The sequence below is a fragment of the Enoplosus armatus genome, chromosome 16, assembly GCF_043641665.1.
Source record: "Enoplosus armatus isolate fEnoArm2 chromosome 16, fEnoArm2.hap1, whole genome shotgun sequence".
NCBI lineage: Eukaryota > Metazoa > Chordata > Actinopteri > Centrarchiformes > Enoplosidae > Enoplosus > Enoplosus armatus.
Window position 1 is genome coordinate 11,807,825 of NC_092195.1, and position 19,176 is coordinate 11,827,000.

A 19,176-nucleotide genomic window follows, 5' to 3' on the forward strand; every position below is an offset into this window, starting at 1 on the left:
AGGAAGGCATTTCCCTTACGTTACAGTGATGGTCAGTCACTCGGTCTACACACACACATGTGCACACACAAAGAGACTTGCTGCATTCTTCTGCCTCAACCAACCAAACAGCTGTCAGACACTACGTCAGCCCTCAAAGTATTCTGTCTATGTGTGTATGTGTGTGTGTGTGTGATTGTCATATTTATGAGAAATGATGAACTGTGTACTACAGGATGTCTAAAAGGCTCTAAGCAAGTAGAAAGCGAAACTAGATGCCTGGATGTTCCCACACATCTCTATGTAAAGTTTCATTTAGATGTCAATCATTTTTAAAGTCGTTAATGTGTCATGTTTTTATCATCTGTACTCAGTTCTTCTACTGCAACCTTTGACCTTTGTCATTCAACTCTGTATAAAATACAACCTTCAGGGGCATTGTCGGGTAAATCTTTTGCTGATGTTAGCCTTTGAACCCAGTACTTGTGGTTCCACAGTCTACAGCCGTTTTTAAAAACAGGCTGCTCTGTTGGGCAAAACTTGTACAGTAGGCAACAGCCATGGCGATTGTGGGTGGCCAACATTTTTCTTTCTCTACACTTTGGCAAAGAGAGAATGGGAAGAATGCAAGCACTTCAACAGATGAAGTGATGGGGAGTGAGTGAGTGAGTGGACAAAAGTATTCATGGAGTAATCACGCCAGCATGTAGTCAAGTACAGAGAAACACTCACACAGAGAACACTTGTTAGACATGTTGATCTAGATCACCACAAACACACACACACACACACACACACACACACACACACACACACACACACACAAGCATAAATGAGCAAAAACTGTGAACCCATTCACCCACTGTGACAGAATACAACAGCAGGATATGCACACAAAATACTTTTTTCATTTTTTTTTTCAAGTGTGTAAACCACTCATTCAGTTACTTGAATGCTGGCAAAACGCCCCGAGCATGACACCAAACCTCCACCTGTTAACTCACTGTAAGTTTCTTTTGATGACAGTGTCAAGTAGGTCCCTCGATATGCATAAAACATCAGTTTGACCCCTGTGTTTCGAACTGAGGTAGACTCACATACACAAATACTGTAGGTATGTTTTGTCATTTCTGCACTTATACTGTGGAGCTGAACATGCTCTTAGTTGTTTGTTTGGAGCTTGAATGCACTTATTGTACGTGTCTGCTAAATGAATGTAATGCAATGTAGTGTAGGCACAATGCAGAGAAAAACCTCAAAAGCACACTGGATTTGAGCACACACGATGACATAAAAAAAGCCATACACGCACACAGTTCATAGCAGGTGCTGGCTGCCCCACTGTGCAATTCAATCAGCCGTTCGCTTAATGTGGTTTACACTGAGCCTTTCCTGACTAATTTAGTCTGCCTGATTTCTGGATTGGACATGATGGATTGAGACAAACTGTGTTCAGTTGTGTGTGTTTGTGTGTGACAGAAAGTGTGTGTTTTGATGTAAGGAGAAGCTTCTAATCAGGCTGAAAAGCATTTATATTGCATTCATATCAGCACTGAGCATTTAAGGTCACTTCATGTTTACTGTGCATTCTTTTCATACATAATGAAATGAAGGACTGCTTGTGTTATCTTTACAACATGATCTTTACAACAGCTTTTGTCTTTTCATCATATTGTCGAAAAGCTGGAGGCCATCAAGGAACTGGAGGCAGCTTGCCACTGTCTCTAGGTTACATAAGGTCCACCCCATCCTGTTAGTCTGGAGACTCCCTCTCCCCTGGCACCATCTTGTGTTGTACGTTGGAGTTTTGGAGGTTCTTTATAGTTTATTTAGTATTATCTTAGCCTGGCGGTATGTTTCCCTGCCAGTCTCATTTGTTAGATTTGACTTTTTTGTTACATTTGTTAAACAAAATAAACCTTCTTCTTTTAGTTCATCCCTCGTATGAGCTTCCCTTATTAGTAATGGGCTATAACAGGTGCTATATATAAACTTGACATCTTTAAAGACTAGCGGGTACCATAGCATTTTCCCTAAAAGTTGTTAGAGTTTTGGAATGAAACCATCACTCTCTGTCCTGCTCTGCTATCCTCCTCCTCCCTTTTTCGCTGACATTTTTCAGCTTTCCATCCTCCCTGCTGTGCCTCACTGGCTGTGCCAGTGTTGTCCTCCCAGTGAGTTTCTATCTGCCTCTTCTCCGCCACCATCTGTTTCTCTCTTTGTCTGTCTTTCTCTCTGCCTTCCCATTGCTTCTCTTTCTCTCTGCTGCGTTACCTCACCATCCTTTCTATTCTCTCCATCTGTCTCCCTTCCTGACGCCTCTGGATCTCTCCTACTTTTACTTTAAACTTTTTTGCTGTTTCTCACTCTTTGTTGCTGTCTCGTCCTACCTCCATCCCTCTTTCTCACTTGATTTTTTTTAATACCATATGATGGATTCCTTTGCCAGTTGGGGTCTGCTAATCCATGGCCTCGTTATGCATCTATTTTTTCTTCCTCTGTTTCTGCCTTACATACACACATTACAAACATCTTTAGTGTACATAAGCCCTACTGTTTTCTGTGTGCAGCCAGTTTAATGTGTGTGTGGTTACATGCTTAACATAAGCCTGACACCACACTATAGCCAACTGTGGAAGCCTATTGATTTTCCCATGTCTGCCATACCAGACATTCCACTGTTTCTTCCTCTCGTTATGCGTCTGCCTCAACGTCCCATTATCATATCTCATTTCCACCATAACTCTCAATCCCCTGTAGAATATCACCATGCATAACATAAAAAGTGTGCATGGAATGATATATTTTACCATTACTAATGTAACACACTAAACCAGCCACACACTGTAATTCCCCTCTCTGTCTTCCTTAAGCTGGGATAAAACACTTTCCCACAGCTAGACAGGGACACACTCACACCAACACACTCCTACACACCTCTTTCCTTGTCTTCAGACATGTAAGAAGTGGGTCAGTAGGATGTTTGACGTCCCACACACCTCCACACACACCCCACAAACACACACACACTGCAGCTGACTAACAGCAGGGAACATGTCTCTCGTATCCCCCTAACATCCCCATCATTCCACCACAACCTGCCTAATTAGTCCCACAGAGTGTGTGTGCACACTGTTCGACAATCAGCCAGTCTGTCTCTTATGCTGGTGTGTAGGTGTATGCTTAAGTCAGCTTGTTGCGCATTAAATGTTTTTTTTTAGAGTTTTTTTCCCCCATGAATATGACAGGTCTTGTGTATAATAACGACCTGTATTTACATTGGAGTTTTTAAAACAATACAACACTTTGCAGACAGTAGCAAATGAAAGCTACAGAATGAAAATATGCACAGTGAAAATGCCAAAGGAGCAAGGTTTAAAGGGCTGAAGCAAGAAGAATGAGCATAAATGTTTAAAAGCCTGTTAAAATAAAATATAAACAATGGGTTTTCATTGGTCTTTCACGAAATCTTTCAAAAATGTTTGTCCTTGTGTCCCTACACTGAGACCCATTTCATTTAATTTTTGACATATGCAACATTAAGAGACACGTAAATGGCATCCTCCACTTTTTGAATAAAAACTAGTTTTACTTTATTGTCTCTGTACTCCTACATCAATCCTTTTTTTCCTAGAAATTCTTTACTACTTTGTTCATATTTGGAGTAAAGTCTACTAGTTCACTACCACCATCATCATCAGTAACCGTCACTGTAGTGCTTCACTGTGGGATCTGTACAAATATCAGAGGCTGTGGGGATGTGAAAGACAAATGTCTTTTGCATGTTGCCTGTTTGCAGCTGCAACTCTATTTGAAGCAAGATGTAAGAATCCCATATTGTTGTTTATGCTATTGGATCAAAGCTACAGAGTTACGTGTTTCCAAATACATTCTGCTGTGTGTAGTTCCTGCTGGTTCCTTCAACACGGTGTATACTAGTGTATCCTGCCTTGTTATAATGTACATATTACATTCATTCATTTTTGTTGTTTTCATCCACCAGGGAGTGCCGAGTCCCTGAGTCAACACACTGCATTCTGGGATAGTCTGGAACCCTCTCCATGGGCTGTACCACCTGCTGACAAACCAGGGGGGTCTGGAGGAGTTGTGTTGAATGAGGTGAGATTGTCCCTGTACCTCCTGTTAAAATGTGCCATGCCTAAATCCTGGTTTTCAGTTGTTTCTTGCAATGTAAGCTGGTTTATGAATAGCTCGAGACGTTGATCACGTTTTTAATTGTGCTAGAGGACAGTGGTTCACTGCTTACAGTGCTGCTGAATCATTACTGACAAACTGCTACCATGTTGCTATTCCAACCTAAAAGCTGCTAGTCTGACATGTTTACAACATCATGTTTAATTTGATGTTATTAGTTCTGACATCAAGGACTTTTCAGCCCTGTGTTTTCTCCATAGCCGAGAGCCTTGTTTTGCTGATAAACCTGTCACCCTGGTCACAGCCCAGATGCATGATAAGTGCATTTGATTTTAATGTGAGTGAAGTGGCCGCTCATCACAAGCACAGCTCGCAGTGAATGAACCGAGGTTTTCCTCTCTGTTTGCTTTGAGCGACGGCACATCGTGAATGTATGGCTCAGTTCAAATTGGTGGCCTAATCATCTTCCCTTTGTCATGAAATTTAATTAGTTAACCAAACCATATGGTAGATGACTTATTAATTCACACTTTCAGACCTCAGTATAAAGGTTCAAGATAAGAAGGCGTCTTTAAGTTACTGAAATGAAGCTAGTGGACCTTGGCTAACTAAGCTTGTATCCTGCCTTCGTTGTGACTGGAGGAGAGGCATTTTTAGGGTAAGAGAAAGCTAGACTGCCTAGTGACAGCATGTGTTTTGATGAAGCTTTATTTGAGCTCTCTGTTGGAGCAGCAATATATTTTCATGCATAACACCTTCAGGAGTCAGTTAGTGAGGGGCCTTCCTGCGAGAATGGAGGCCTTATTGGCAGTGCTGAGAGTGCAAAAAACACCCTATAAATAATGTCTCTGTAAGGCCTGAGGAGGGGGGAGGTATTGCAGCGTATCATTTTGTTTATATTTATTACTTATGCGCGTGTTTGGGTATCTAATTTCTATGCATGTTCATTGATGAATCTCTATGTAAACAAATCTGCCATTCTTCGAATTACTAGCGAACCACAAGCTGCAACTACTTTGATTTCTCTCTGAGTTACTCGCAGCACAAATGCAGTCTTTTTTGTGGTAATATTGATTCCCAGAGGAAAAACTCTCTTTTCACTTTCCCGCCTTCCACAGGGAAGTAAGATCGCAGGGTCAGCTGCCGAATAGCACCTTTGGAGCTGCTGGTGATTATCTTGCTCGCAGAGAAAATGCTTGAGGTCAAGGATTTGAACTCAGGCCTTCTGGTTGATGGATAGTCTTCTCACTGTAAGGCATTTTCCCAGTGAGTCAAAGAAAATCAGTATGAACAAACATTTAAGCAAAGTTTTTCAAGTTCTCTCCCCCAGATAGCCTTGCATGTTTGTAGATGTTATTTTCCACTCGCCTCTCTCCCTGAGGGATTCTCTGCGTGTCTGTTTACTGCTGTCGTGAGCAATAAACAATGGACATGGGTGACTTTAATAACAAACACTAACCGACCTCCACCAGGAGTCTGCACGCAGAGTGGAAGATTAATGTTTGAATTTACTAGAGTGTCAGGATACTAATTGGCAGGTTAAGTCTCAAGGCAGCGCTCATCTGTCCAGCTATGAGCTAATAATATGCATCACAAACTAATTAAAAACATTTCATTATGACACAGTGCAGGCATCAACAGTGCAGAGATGAAAAAGTAAAACAGGGCAGCCCTGGATGTTCTGAGCAATAACCTCAGCTGAACATCTAGAAGCCACTGATGCAATCTAATTTGGCGAGGTAGATAAGTAGATAGGTGTGGTTTTCACATTCTGTCCCTTGTGTCACATCATTAAACCAATCTAGTCTCTATTAAGGACCATTTCTTGGTTGAAATTAGATCTGATGCAGTGCTTTTGAGATGCAGATTTAAACACTGCAATTAACCAGTTTTTAAGGGTTGTTGAAGTGTATAACTACATCATTCTTTGTGATAACCATGAGGTTTAAGTATGTCTTATACAGTATTTCCACGCTATTGGAGTGGAAACCATGTTGCTGCCTGTTGTTGTGCTGCCTCAACATTTGGTGTCTCACAATGGGAGAAGGGAGTGCGCTCCGGTCCTCGTCTTAAACAGACATGCTTGTTTAAGTATACACAAACACACACACATGCACATGTACGTACACACTCACAGACAGAGCACTCTCATTTACCCCACAGGGAGCAGACAGTTTGGAGAGTGCTGCAGTTTCTCTGCTGGAATATCTGTCTGTATGTTGCTCACTCCTCTCTCTCTCTCTCGCTTCTCTGTTCCGCTCCTTCTATCTGCCTCTCAGTTCATTTCAGTTCAACTCGGTGAAGCTTTATTAGCATCACATTTTGATCAAAAACATGTTGCCAAAACGCATGTTTGAGCAGAAAGTGAGACTTTTGTGTATTTTTTCTGTTTCTGTCTTCTCAAATTCAAATGTGCTTCATTGGCATGTCCACATGTACAGTATTGCCAAACCTTGTACAAGGTTTATGATGTAAATTCAATAGCTCAGGAAATGTGCCTCTTTCTTTCTTTCTTTCTTTCTTTCTTTCTTTCTTTCTTTCTTTCTTTCTCTTTCTGTCTCTTCCACTGCTGATTGAAGTGTGTGAGGCTCTACTTACCTCCTTCACACTATCACCCTCTTTCTTGTTAAATCCAAAGACTAAAAAGTGTGAGTGCTTGAGTGTGTGTGTGAGAGGGAAAGAGAGAGAGAGAGAGAGAGAGTCGGTGCTATTCTTGGCTGGTTGGGGAAGTCTTGGCTCCCTGGCGTATGGGAAAAGTGCTCTTGGCAAGTCTTGAACCGAGGCATTCCTTTATGCTGTCCTCTTGAAACACACACACACACAGAGGCAGATACACAAACTCGTTTTTGACACTGAGGAGGACATTGCATTGACTTATATTCATTCTCTTTGCCTTGTGTGAACAGGACCCACAACATGTGTAATAAAAGAACACACACACACACACACACACACACCAAAGTGTCTAAAGCTCACATTTACATGCTGCTTTAGTCACAAACTGCCGGGCTTTTGCTCTTTTTTCATTCTCCCTCTCTACTGATCTCTCTGTCTCTCTCTCACACACGCACACACGCAGGCCTGCACACTCACACACAAACGTCTACACGCATGCTCACTCATACACACACACAGAGAGGACAAAGACTAAGTGCAGTCTCAAAAGAGAGATTTCTAGTAGTACTACATTATGCCCTGAGGCCCAAAGCCAGAGTTTCACTGTCATTCACTCACACACACACACACACACTCACAGGCATTCCGCACAATATCCTCGAATCAATTGCCTAAGGAGTGGGAGGTTGTCTGCATGACTTCTATCAGCTAATAGATCTCTTAAGTCTCTTTCTCGATGTCCCTCTTTTTTTCTCTCTCTCTTTCTTTGTCCCTCTCACTGCAGTGCCACTACAAGGTGACATCACTGTCTCTCTCCATATTTTTCCTGCTCCTTCGTCATTTTCTTGCTATTTTATCCTGCTCTCCCTCTCCTCTTTTCATCTGCCCCTCCCTCCTTTGTTCCTTTTCACTTTGACTGCGAATCATTACGTAACCGCTGTCAAACTATAAACAAGCAGTGTCAGTGGTCGTCTAGGCAAAAATTGGGATTGGCGTTGAAACTGGGTCAGGGTCAAAGGGTTTTGTGTTTTGTAACACTCAAGACAACTGTTTCTGTGTGTGTGTGTGTGTGTGTGTGTGTATGTGTGTGTGTGTGTGTGTGTGTGTGTGACTGCCACAGCTTCTACATTTTCAATCCATGAGACAGCTGCATGCATGCAGAAGAATTTTGCACACAAAAAGCAGTTTTTTTTGGTAACCGCACACACTCACACATAAAGCACTCGCTGGTCTTTCCTTTCCGTTGAAAAGGCCCACCCAGAGAATGTCACTAAAATGGAATTTCCTTTCATCTGTGTTTATGTGTGTGTGTGTGTGTGTGTGTGTGTGTGTGTGTGTGTGTGTGTGTGTGTGTGTGTGTGTGCCTTACAACTACTGAAAATAATGATGTTAAAAGAAAGTGAAGGATTAGTTGGAAATGTGAGACAAGCAATGAGAAGCCTGTGCAGTCAGTTCTCGTCTCTCTTCAAACCCTCACTCATGTTCCTCAAATCTAGCATGAGCGGTGTGAGTGCATGGTAGAATATTTTAACAGAAGCCTCCATATGAAAACTGGTTTGTTAAGTCAGGAGATGCTGGAAAACACACATAAACTATGGCTCATGTAGTTAGTTACAGAATTTTGTAATTGAGATACAAATAATGAGAAATATTAGAGTCCATGTGATCAGTATAAACAGTCTATATTGGGTTATTTCAGATACAGTGGTATCAGCGTGTATTACATTACACCATGGATTTGACTTTTCTCAATTCAAGTTTAACAGTTTTTTGTTTTATGTGTTTTCATATATAGTTATTCAAACTATTAAAGTTTATTGTTATCTTTAAATAAACTGGCATGTTTGTATTCTTTCACCCCTGTCTATTTCACAGTGCATTTTGAAAAAATTCCTGTGAACCACACCTGAAAAAGTATATATATATATTAACAGGGAAAATATTGAGGGTCTTCTTAGTTTGAATATAATAACTACCCACAAAGCACATTTTCATTGATAGTCAATGAGCCATAGCATAACAGAAGAGTTAGTCAGAGAAATAACCCAGTGTGTGTGCAGATGTAAAGCCCCCTCCCCCCTCCTGTTTGATTTTATGTGTTTATGTGTGTGCATTCATTTCAAACTCAAATTTATGAAATATCCTGTGTGGTCTTAATTACATCATTTTTTTTGTGTGTGCGTGTTTGTGTTTCTCTGTCCCTGCAGGAGTGTTGTGAAGTACACACAGTTTGCCCTCTGGCTGCATGCGCCATGTCATAGTGAAGGGTTACCATCAATGTTTTAGTTATTCATAAAGCAAAAATATTGAGAAGACCATTTCATGTCTTCATTTTCTGCCATATTGTACAGACTTGTATAAACATAAAGCTTTGTCCCTTTGCCAGCAGCATACACAATACATGCTTCACTCTGTAGAAATTGCCCAATTGACGGGAGCCATTTTCCCCTCTGGGCGTCTGACAGCAATCAATCAGCATAGCTATTCAACATGATTATACACATTTGATTGTATTGAGTGAATGGACATGCATATGGGTTTTATCAAGGTCTATTGTTATGCTCACCGTGCAGGAGTAGACACACTGCTGGGCAGCATGCAGACTCCTTTGGAGTGTGCTGTGATTGTGTATGTGCCTGGCTGTGGAATTTGTTTTTTGTTTGGATGATGGCTGAGTTTGCTGTGGCTCCGGTGTGTGCTGCATGTGTGTCCTGTTGAGTCTCAGGAGTGTTGGATGTGTTTTTGTGCAGCGCAGTAGAGGCCTTTGATGATCCGTGCGAGTCTGCATGCTCAACCAGTGCCGCTGCCTGTCTGACATTTTTGTCCTTGTGCCTTTTTGAAAAGGTGGAACACATTATTCACAGACAAGGGCACATGCTGAGCAGTCGCCCACCTCTCCTTCATCCACACAATGTCCACTGCCATGCCCATTCATGCCAATTAGTGCCAGTCTGCCTGCCTATGCCCATTACAGCGGGGCAGTTCACCTTCAGCACACACAACATTAGGGTTTTCTGTCCTAGATGTGGACACATGCAGGCACCGTCAGGGAAAAAAACCCCAGTTTGTTCTTTTTCTTCCATTCTGACATGCAAGAGAAAAAGGAGTGGGTGCTGACAACCAAAAAACCAGCAGCATTAGTCTACAGTTGTGTGTGTGTGTGTATTACCGTTTGTCTCCACAGGTGTTCTGTTTAGCGCTGTGCTCCCTGCAGCCCCTCAGAGTCACACATCCCACACCTGTCAGCCTGTCCTCAACCTGACTTCAGCTAAGAGATGATCACGCTCACGTCTGATATCCTGTGTTTCTCACCATGTCCCACCCACATGAAAAGATCGTGGGAGCACAAAGATGAGGTGTAATAAACGTTAAAGAGGATTTGCTTTAAATTAGCATTACAAACTGAGTTTTTGTGTGAATAGTGAGGAAGGAAATCCATTTATAAACAACCAATATTCTCTGTTAGTAACTTAGTAACTGACACCCTGCGTATGGAGTGTAGGGGTGTGTTGCATATATAATATATATATATATATATATATAAAATTCCCAACTTTTTTATTCCTCTGTGAAAGTAAATTGTGGACTGTTGGCCGCACAAACAGGCCATTTGAATATGTGAACTTTAGCTTTGAGAAATTGCAAGGGGCATTATTCCCTATTTTCTGACACTTTACAGACCAAATTATTGAGCGATTAAGGTACGATCAGATTCGTCAATAATGAACATACACTATATTGCCAAAAGTATTGGCTCACCTGCCTTGACTCGCATATGAACTTGAGTGACATCCCATTCTTAATCCATAGGGTTTAATATGACGTCTGTCCACCCTTTGCAGCTATAACAGCTTCAACTCTTCTGGGAAGGCTTTCCACAAGGTTTAGGAGTGTGTTTATGGGAATTTTTGACCATTCTTCCAGAAGCGCATTTGTGAGGTCACACACTGATGTTGGACGAGAAGGCCTGGCTCTCAGTCTCAGTCTCTCTCAGGCTCTAATTCATCCCAAAGGTGTTCTATTGGGTTGAGGTCAGGACTCTGTGCAGGCCAGTCAAGTTCATCCACACCAAACTCTCTCGTCCATGTCTTTATGGACCTTGCTTTGTGCACTGGTGCACAGCCATGTTGGAACAGGAAGGGGCCATCCCCAAACTGTTCCCACAAAGTTGGGAGCATGGAATTGTCCAAAATCTCTTGGTATGCTGAAGCATTCAGAGTTCCTTTCACTGGAACTAAGGGGCCAAGCCCAGCTCCTGAAAAACAACCCCACACCATAATCCCCCCTCCACCAAACTTTACACTTGGCACAATGCAGTCAGACAAGTACCGTTCTCCTGGCAACCGCCAAACCCAGACTCGTCCATTAGATCGCCAGATGGTGAAGCGCGATTCGTCACTCCAGAGAACGCGTCTCCACTGCTCTAGAGTCCAGTGGCTGCGTGCTTTACACCACTCTGCAGAAAGTTGGCGACCTCTGCGCACTATGCGCCTCAGCATCCGCTGACCCTGCTCTGTCAATTTACGTGGCCTACCACTTCGTGGCTGAGTTGCTGTCGTTCCCAATCACTTCCACTTTGCTATAATACCACTGACAGTTGACTGTGGAATATTTAGGAGCGAGGAAATTTCGTGACTGGACTTGTTGCACAGGTGGCATCCTATCACAGTACAACGCTGGAATTCACTGAGCTCCTGAGAGCGACCCATTCTTTCACAAATGTTTGTAGAAACAGTCTGCATGCCTTGGTGCATGATTTTATACACCTGTGGCCATGGAAGTGATTGGAACACCTGATTTCAATTATTTGGATGGGTGAGTGAATACTTTTGGCAATATAGTGTAACTGTTAGTTGCAGCCCTAGCTTAAAGCAACAGGTTTTGTCTACATTTTCATCACATAACGATTCAACACATAGTGGTTTTAAATATCAAGTTCAAGCTCAAGTTTAACTTTATTATTGAAAAAGGAAATTCACTCATGTGCCAAAGATGAATCTGTAAAATCCTGAACTTCCTATTTTTCATCTACCTATACATCAATACAGTATAATTACTCTACCTTTATTTCTTTCGTTCTGTGAATTTGTAAATTTGTAAATTATAGTTGTTTTTTAGTTTTAGTAGCTTATAACAGTCTTTATTGTTTTTATTTATTATATCTTGATTTTTCTTACTTATGTCTCTACTATTGCACTATCCTGTATGCTGCTGTAACAATGCAAATTTCCTTGCTGAGGGATTAATAAAGGATTATTTTATCTTATTTTATCTTATCTTAAAACCAATGAAAAGACAGATTAAGTCAATGAAGTAGTCTGCTAGTTGAGGAGCCACATTCTTATCATATCTCACATCATAGTCTTGGCCCATGTGTAGAAAAATGTCCGTGTTCTTAAATGCTAATTGAGCTGTGGCTTGCAAATTCTCTATGTTCCAAATTTTAAAGTGAGTGACATTGTTTCATAATACGTGTGAGGGTCTTATGTTGAAGGAACGGACAAAGGAGTGATAGTTGTGTGGGTAGAATGAGTGAATGGATGGTATGTTGATGAATGGAGTTTGAATTACATTTATCTGCCCCTTTTCTCACTCCTCTCTTCTGTCTTCCTCCCCTCCTACATTTCTCTCTTACTCCCTTTTGTGTAGTAACACACATTCTCTGAACAGGATTATATATTGTCTTTGAAATAATATTTGGGTGCTCATGTCTGCGTTTTGCCTTTGAATGAGTGTGTTGGACTTTTGCCTGCATATCTGTGTGTCTGAATGTCTGCGATGACTGCTATTGTTTGTGTGTGTGTGGGTGTGTGCGAAGACATGCTTTGTACGTGTGTGAAAATGAAAAGAGTGAGAGAGCATCGGGTCATGTCTGTGTGTGCGCATGTGTACGCCTGAATGCATGTTTGCATATTTACGCATTTGTGCATCTGTGTGTGTGTGTGTGTGTGTGTGTGTGTGTGTACTCAGTGGGATTATACAGCAATAGAGGAGCTTAACAGTGATTTGCCCATCCATTCCAGTCCCTCCCTAATCCTACACACACACACACACACACACACACACACACATGCGTACTTCTTTGTGTGTGTGTGTGTGACTAGCAGAGATCTAATAGTGTGTGTGGATTAGTAGGTTTGTGAATGGGATGTGGCTTGGGCTGAAGTAGCACACTACACTGCCAGCAAGTTAACACAGCCTGGCAGAGGGCTTGTGAGAGAGACAGAGATGACGGGGTACTGAAAGTGAAAGATATTTGTAGAGTGTGTAAATGGCCCACGGTTCAGAGGGCAGTCTTAACATGATTGTGTAATGATTACAAAAGGTTATGAATAATAGATTATGAAGAGAACATGAGTATGATATGATTGTAATAAGGGCATGCCTTCGTAAAGCCAGCCTTTGTTATGATCATTTGTGTGTGTGTGTGTGTGTATGTGTGTGTTTGGTATGTGACCATTAGATGGCTCTGCACCTGCTGTCTCACAAGCTCCTGCATGTACACACACGCACACACACACACACACACACACACAGTCACACAGTCACACATACACACAGAGACAGATGGAAAAACATGGATAAACAAGAGAGCTGAGACTTTCGCCGACAGAGAGGAAGGGGGGATAGATGGGTAAAGAGAGTGTAAAGGGGTGGGGGGGGGGGGGTGAAGTTTGCAGGGGCGACTGAGAGAGTGAGAGAGTCAGTATGTGTGGGTGAGAGGGAGAGAGCGCAGAGAAGTCTGTGATATGTATATAGGTGTGTTTATATATAGAAGCTTTTCATCAGCCTCCCTTAGTGACTGACTGAGACTGAGACTGTTCCTCTTCAGAAAGACAGAAGAAATGAAGAAGAGGAGAGTTGAGCAGTGTTTGCTGAGGAAGATTTTACTGCACTTAACATTACATTGATTCCTATTATGAGATGATTGTCGACTGACTTTCAATGTTATGGGTTAGTTGTTTTAAAGAATTCATTGCCTACATCTTGATACCGTGGATGGTATTTTATTTTGAAATGTTGTGCGCTATGTATGCATATGACTATTTATATTATATATATCTTGTATATATTTATATATGCTGCTAAGTGGAGTGGATTGCTGCCAAACCAAATTTCCGTTGTGTTTAACATGCAATAAAGCATCTATTAGATGAACTTTCCCTTTTATTATACAGGCAAGTCACTTTTGACAAGCATGACTACTGTTTTCATGTATTGGTCCTGGTTATGGGGTCAGCATAATGGCTTGTGTTTACTACAAGTGAATCATTTCAATATCTTTTTATGAAAAACAGATGAGAGTTGGGATATCTGCATTCAAAAACACTTGACAAGCTCTCATGTCATTGTCAAGATCCAGATGTATGAAATAGCTAAGAGAACTCAGTGATTTCATGTGATACATATAAAATCCATCAGTCATAGAGTAGAGACGTAAATTATGAGGCGCTGACAGGTTTATAAAGACATTTTTAAGCTCAGGGAAAATAAAACATGGATTTTGCAGAAGGAGTGACACTCGATATTAGCAAGTTATGATCAAGTGGTGATATTCTAGACATTTATTGATGGTCTCCAGTTGTTGTTACATCCAACCAAAACAGGTTTCTTGGTCGACATGGCTACACGACAGGGAAAATGTGAAGAAACCGGATATTTCTTTGGGTCTAGAGTATGGGTTTGGAGCTGGAGGGCAGAGGTTTGTGTGCTTTCAGAAATGATCGAAGGGCGTGCGGCTGCCTCAGCTGGACCAGGAAAGTGTTTTGCATGTAGAGACAGAGCAGCTGAACAAAGACATGACAGAGACAGAACTAAAATCACTCATGAAATCTCTCATAACTGATTCTCTCTTTTCTCATCTCTTTGTGCTCGTTCTCTCTCTCTCTCTCTCTGTCTCTCTCTCTCTCTCTCTCTCTCTCTCTCTCTTTGGCACTTCTTTCACTTGATGGCAGACTGTAAACAAACCCACACAAATGAATTATGATTAAATGCAAAGAGGCTCCAATTAGCTGCCAAGGCAACAGGTGGCTTTTGCTGTGCCTTTGAGGTCACTTGACAAAACGGAAACAACTGTGACACAAATGCAGTATGGTTTTCTCTCTTGGCTTTATGTGTTTATTTCATCTCTCTATCTGTATCTTTTTCTTTACTTTGTTCTCTGTTCTCTTACTTGATGCTCTAACATTTATTTCATTTTGATAATTTCTTTATATACTGTATATACTATTCTCTATACAAGACAAAATGGTTAAAAGATACGCATCTTGATTATGTTATAACTTCTAATAGTGCACATAAAACCCCTAAATTTCGCAAAAATGTTAAGTACATGGTTTTGTTTCAAAACAGGAAAGAAATTTTGCGATATGTGGGCACAGCGCTATTGCACATCAGGAACTGTTAACACGAGCAACAACAACAACAACTAACAACAGACCAAAATATAGAATGGTATCTACACAAAAAGTCAAACTGCACCAATGCAAAGTCCAAGAAGAGAAACACTGTAGCGCTGCTACATTGCTTGACTGACAAAACATCACGGCTCTTAGTGTGTACCACCAAAAAATGCCTTCCAAAATAAAATAAAAAAGAGCACAAAGAACTCTCAGATTACCACTTTTCAATCCTCTTACCCAGCCGAGCCTCTCTGGGTACACTTTGTTTGTTCTTTTAGTCCTCTTTACCACATCGAAAACAAACTTTGAAACGTCTCCTGCCCTGTAATAGTTAAACGCTCCATGAATATCCAATGTTAAACACTAGGATTGATATCAAGCTGACATGAAGACCAACCAACACAAACAGGATGTGTTTTTAGTGCATGTTTAGACCCATTGAGTCGAGTGGGAATCATTACGTGTGTGTGTTAACATCTTATGAGCGAGTGCTCACTTCTTCCCTGTGCGTGCTACATCTCTTAGCATTGAGGAGCACATTTCATCTATATTTACTTCCAAATGGTCTTTTAACTAGGTCAGCTAACTAACGGAAATAGACTGCTGTACACTGTCAGTGAGGCAATCAGTCATGACATCTAGTGGTCGAAAGGAGGAAGTGCAGCCTTGTTGAATCTGAGCACAACACCTTACTGTACCTGCAAATAGAGTGGATATGATGTTTCTTGTGTTTCTGTCATTATGTCTTCTCAAGCCTGCGTGTTTGAGCATATAAACACAGAGGAGTGCCCTTGCATATGTGAGAGGGGATGAATGAAAATGAATCAACATCAATTTTGATAATTGGTTACTATTTATAAGGCAAAGATGCCATACATTCTCAGTTTCCAGCTCCAATGTGAGGATTTGCTGCTTGAATATCTGGGTTTTAGTCTGTTGGTTAGATAAGAGAGACAACTTGAAAACATCACCCTGGGCTCTGGGAAATTGTGACAGACATTTTTTCACTATTGTCTGACATTTTATAGGTCATGATTAATCAATGATTTGAGAAAAAAAACAACAGATGAGTCATAGTTTCAGCCCTGGATACATGCATATCTGTATGTGTACATGTGTCACTCTTTCATGTACTCTTCCTCTCTCTCTAATCTCTACTGCTCACTCTCTCCACCCCCCCCCCCCCGCCCTTCTCACTGAAACAACCTCCCACCCTCTCTCGTTCTCTTTCGCTGCTTGTAAGCGGTCTCTGGGCGTGCAGCCAGCTGGCGTGTGTGTGTTTTTTGAATGAATACCTGATGAAGTTGGCCGAGCAAACCGTGGGAGGGGCCCTGTGTGTGTGTGTGTGTGTGTGTGTGTGTGTGTGTGTAGGGCAGACAGTGTGAGAGATCTGGCTCGCATTCAGCCCCTTGCATAATACACGTTGGAGCTCTGCATGCGGGACTCCCTCCCTGTGGGCGTGTGCAAGTGTGTGCTACCAATTTTGTGTGTGTGTGTGTGAGATCACCTGAGTGCTGTACATCAGTGGTAGTGAGGGAGCTTCCTGCCTCGCTGTCAAGATTTAGGAGAGGGCTGTTGGCTGAGTGTGTGTGTGTGTCTGCGGTGTGTGTTTTGGGGTGGGGGGGGGGTGAGAAAGGCAGAGAGCAGTTTGTAGCACAACTACACTGAATCTGCTTGGGATTTTCAGCTTGAGGGGGAGAGAGGGAGACAGAGAGAGAGACTCAGGGTGCTTTACAAGGGACACAGCAGAGCAGGAGAAGAGAGAAGTTAAGGGAGGAAAGGAATGAGAGGGGGAGAGAGAGCATGCTGCAGAAGTGGGCTACTCCTGCTACCCTGGTAAGTACACTTCACACAGTTTTGCGCTCGCTCTGAATGAAGTGTGTGTGGTGGGAGAGAGAGTCTGGGTGTGTGTGTGTGTCCCGAACGCTTGTCTTGTTGTATCACAGTATGTCATTTGTAAGTGCGTACTGCGTCTGCCCTAGTTTTTTCCTACAATCGTCGTCGCTTGTTTCTCCCATTCGGCCGTCGTCCTAAAGTGTTTCCCCTCCCTGCTTCACTTCTCTTCTTTTTGCTTCTCTTCTCTTGGCTTCTCCTCTCTTTTTTTCTTTTTGCTTCTGTTCTGTTTTCTTCTTTTCGCCTCTCTTCTCTTCATACATTTCTCTCATTCCTCTCTTTCCATTGGCTCTTTTCTTTCTGATTGTCTGTCTACACCCCCCCCCCCCCCCCCCCAACCCGTCTCAGGGTTGTTAAGGGGTGAGAAAGTGCAAGTCATGCAACGCTGCCTAAGTGTTTGTTTTCAGAGAGAGAGACTCCCTCTTTTTCTCACAGTCATTTGTTTCTCTCCATCTCTGTCGCTCTCTTTGTTTGTGTAACTCTTAACCACTTTCTCTCCCCTCACTCGCTCTTGCTTCTCTTTTTCTCCGTCACCCCTCCCTCCTCCCTTCCCCTGCCTCTCTAACTCTCTGTCTCCATCTGTCCTCCATTACTCCCTCACTATCTGACCATACTCCCATGTGTGTGTGTTTGTTGTTGTTTGTGTGTAATCGCTAGTGGAGAGTGGCAGCCTTGTCAGAGTTCCCAGTCTGGCAAAGGTCCCTGTAATGTGCACACACATGCACACACATATGCAAACACACACCCACACTAATGAAAAACCACATAGGCAAAAAGCTACAGAGGGACATAGAGGAAGAAATAGAGAAGTGGAGAGAGACAGAGAAGTATAAGCCTGCAGCAACACTGTACTTTCCAGTTGAACTATATTTAGCAGTGAGATAACACATCACGTTGGACTTATCCCTTTGATCATGATTATGATTATGGCTGGGCAATCATGCACACACACACACTGACTAAAACGCAACAGACATATGTAGCCCATGCACACCAGCTTTTATGTTACTGTAGCATTTATCTGAATGCTTTCACAGACAAAATGATGACGTGTTGCTTATTGATGGCAAAGGGACACAAAGTTACGAGTTTGTATGATTATCTAGTGTATCATATTCTGAATTGAAATCCTTAATAAGCAAACATTCATTGTGTGTTTATTGTGTGTTAGCGTCACACACAATAAACACAAGACACAAGTCAACACACTCTGTAACCTGCTGCCCTTTGTGGTTTGCATGTTGTGGTGTTTCACTCATGCTCAGCCTGTGATCGTGGGAGCAGCTAGAAGTCTCCTGACACCTCAACAAAAACAAAAAAACATTTCCATGTCTCCTACGCAGCTCGGGGCCCCCTGTACCGCTCCTGCTCAATATAAATGTCACTTCTGAACCTTGTGTATTAAGCCATTTTTTAAGTAATGCTATGCATTGGCTCCTCTTAACATCCTGAGCTGAAATGCAAAGTTGAATGGATGTTCTTGTTTTAAGGGGAGTTTAAGTGGATTTTGTTTGTGGAGCAGACATACCTGCATATAATTATAGATCATGCTGTTGCTGCTCACAACTAAAGCTGAATACAGCAGAGTTGATAGCATCAGCTAACGCTGCATTTATTCAGCATGAAAAAGAAACGCCATTGTTGCATGTATTTTTGCATAGGTTGTGTGTTATTCAAAACCATGTCATGTGATGATATCTCATAACATTCCAAAGAATATACCGTTTAGAGGTATCTGGGTAAGATACAATAAATTCTTGAAATGTATTTACTATTAATATGTCACTAAGTATTGTGCACATTTAGTTCAGAGAAACTTATAGCTACAACTATATCTTTTAGATGTTTTAATATGCTGTATTAGCTGTTCAGTGAAGTTTAAGAAGTCAGTTGAGAGATTAACTATGAAACTCAGTGTTGGTGTCTTTGAATGTCTGTTGCTGTTGTAAACATTTTGTAATTGTTGTAAATGACCACACTTTCAGTATTGCTGGCCATAATACTGCAGCACTGGCGCCATGACCACAAAGCACTCCATTACTGCATGAGTAAACTAGAAGGATTTATAAATTATGGATCATCATATACGTTTTAAATGCATCAATTAGAGTATGGTTTAATGCATATTACT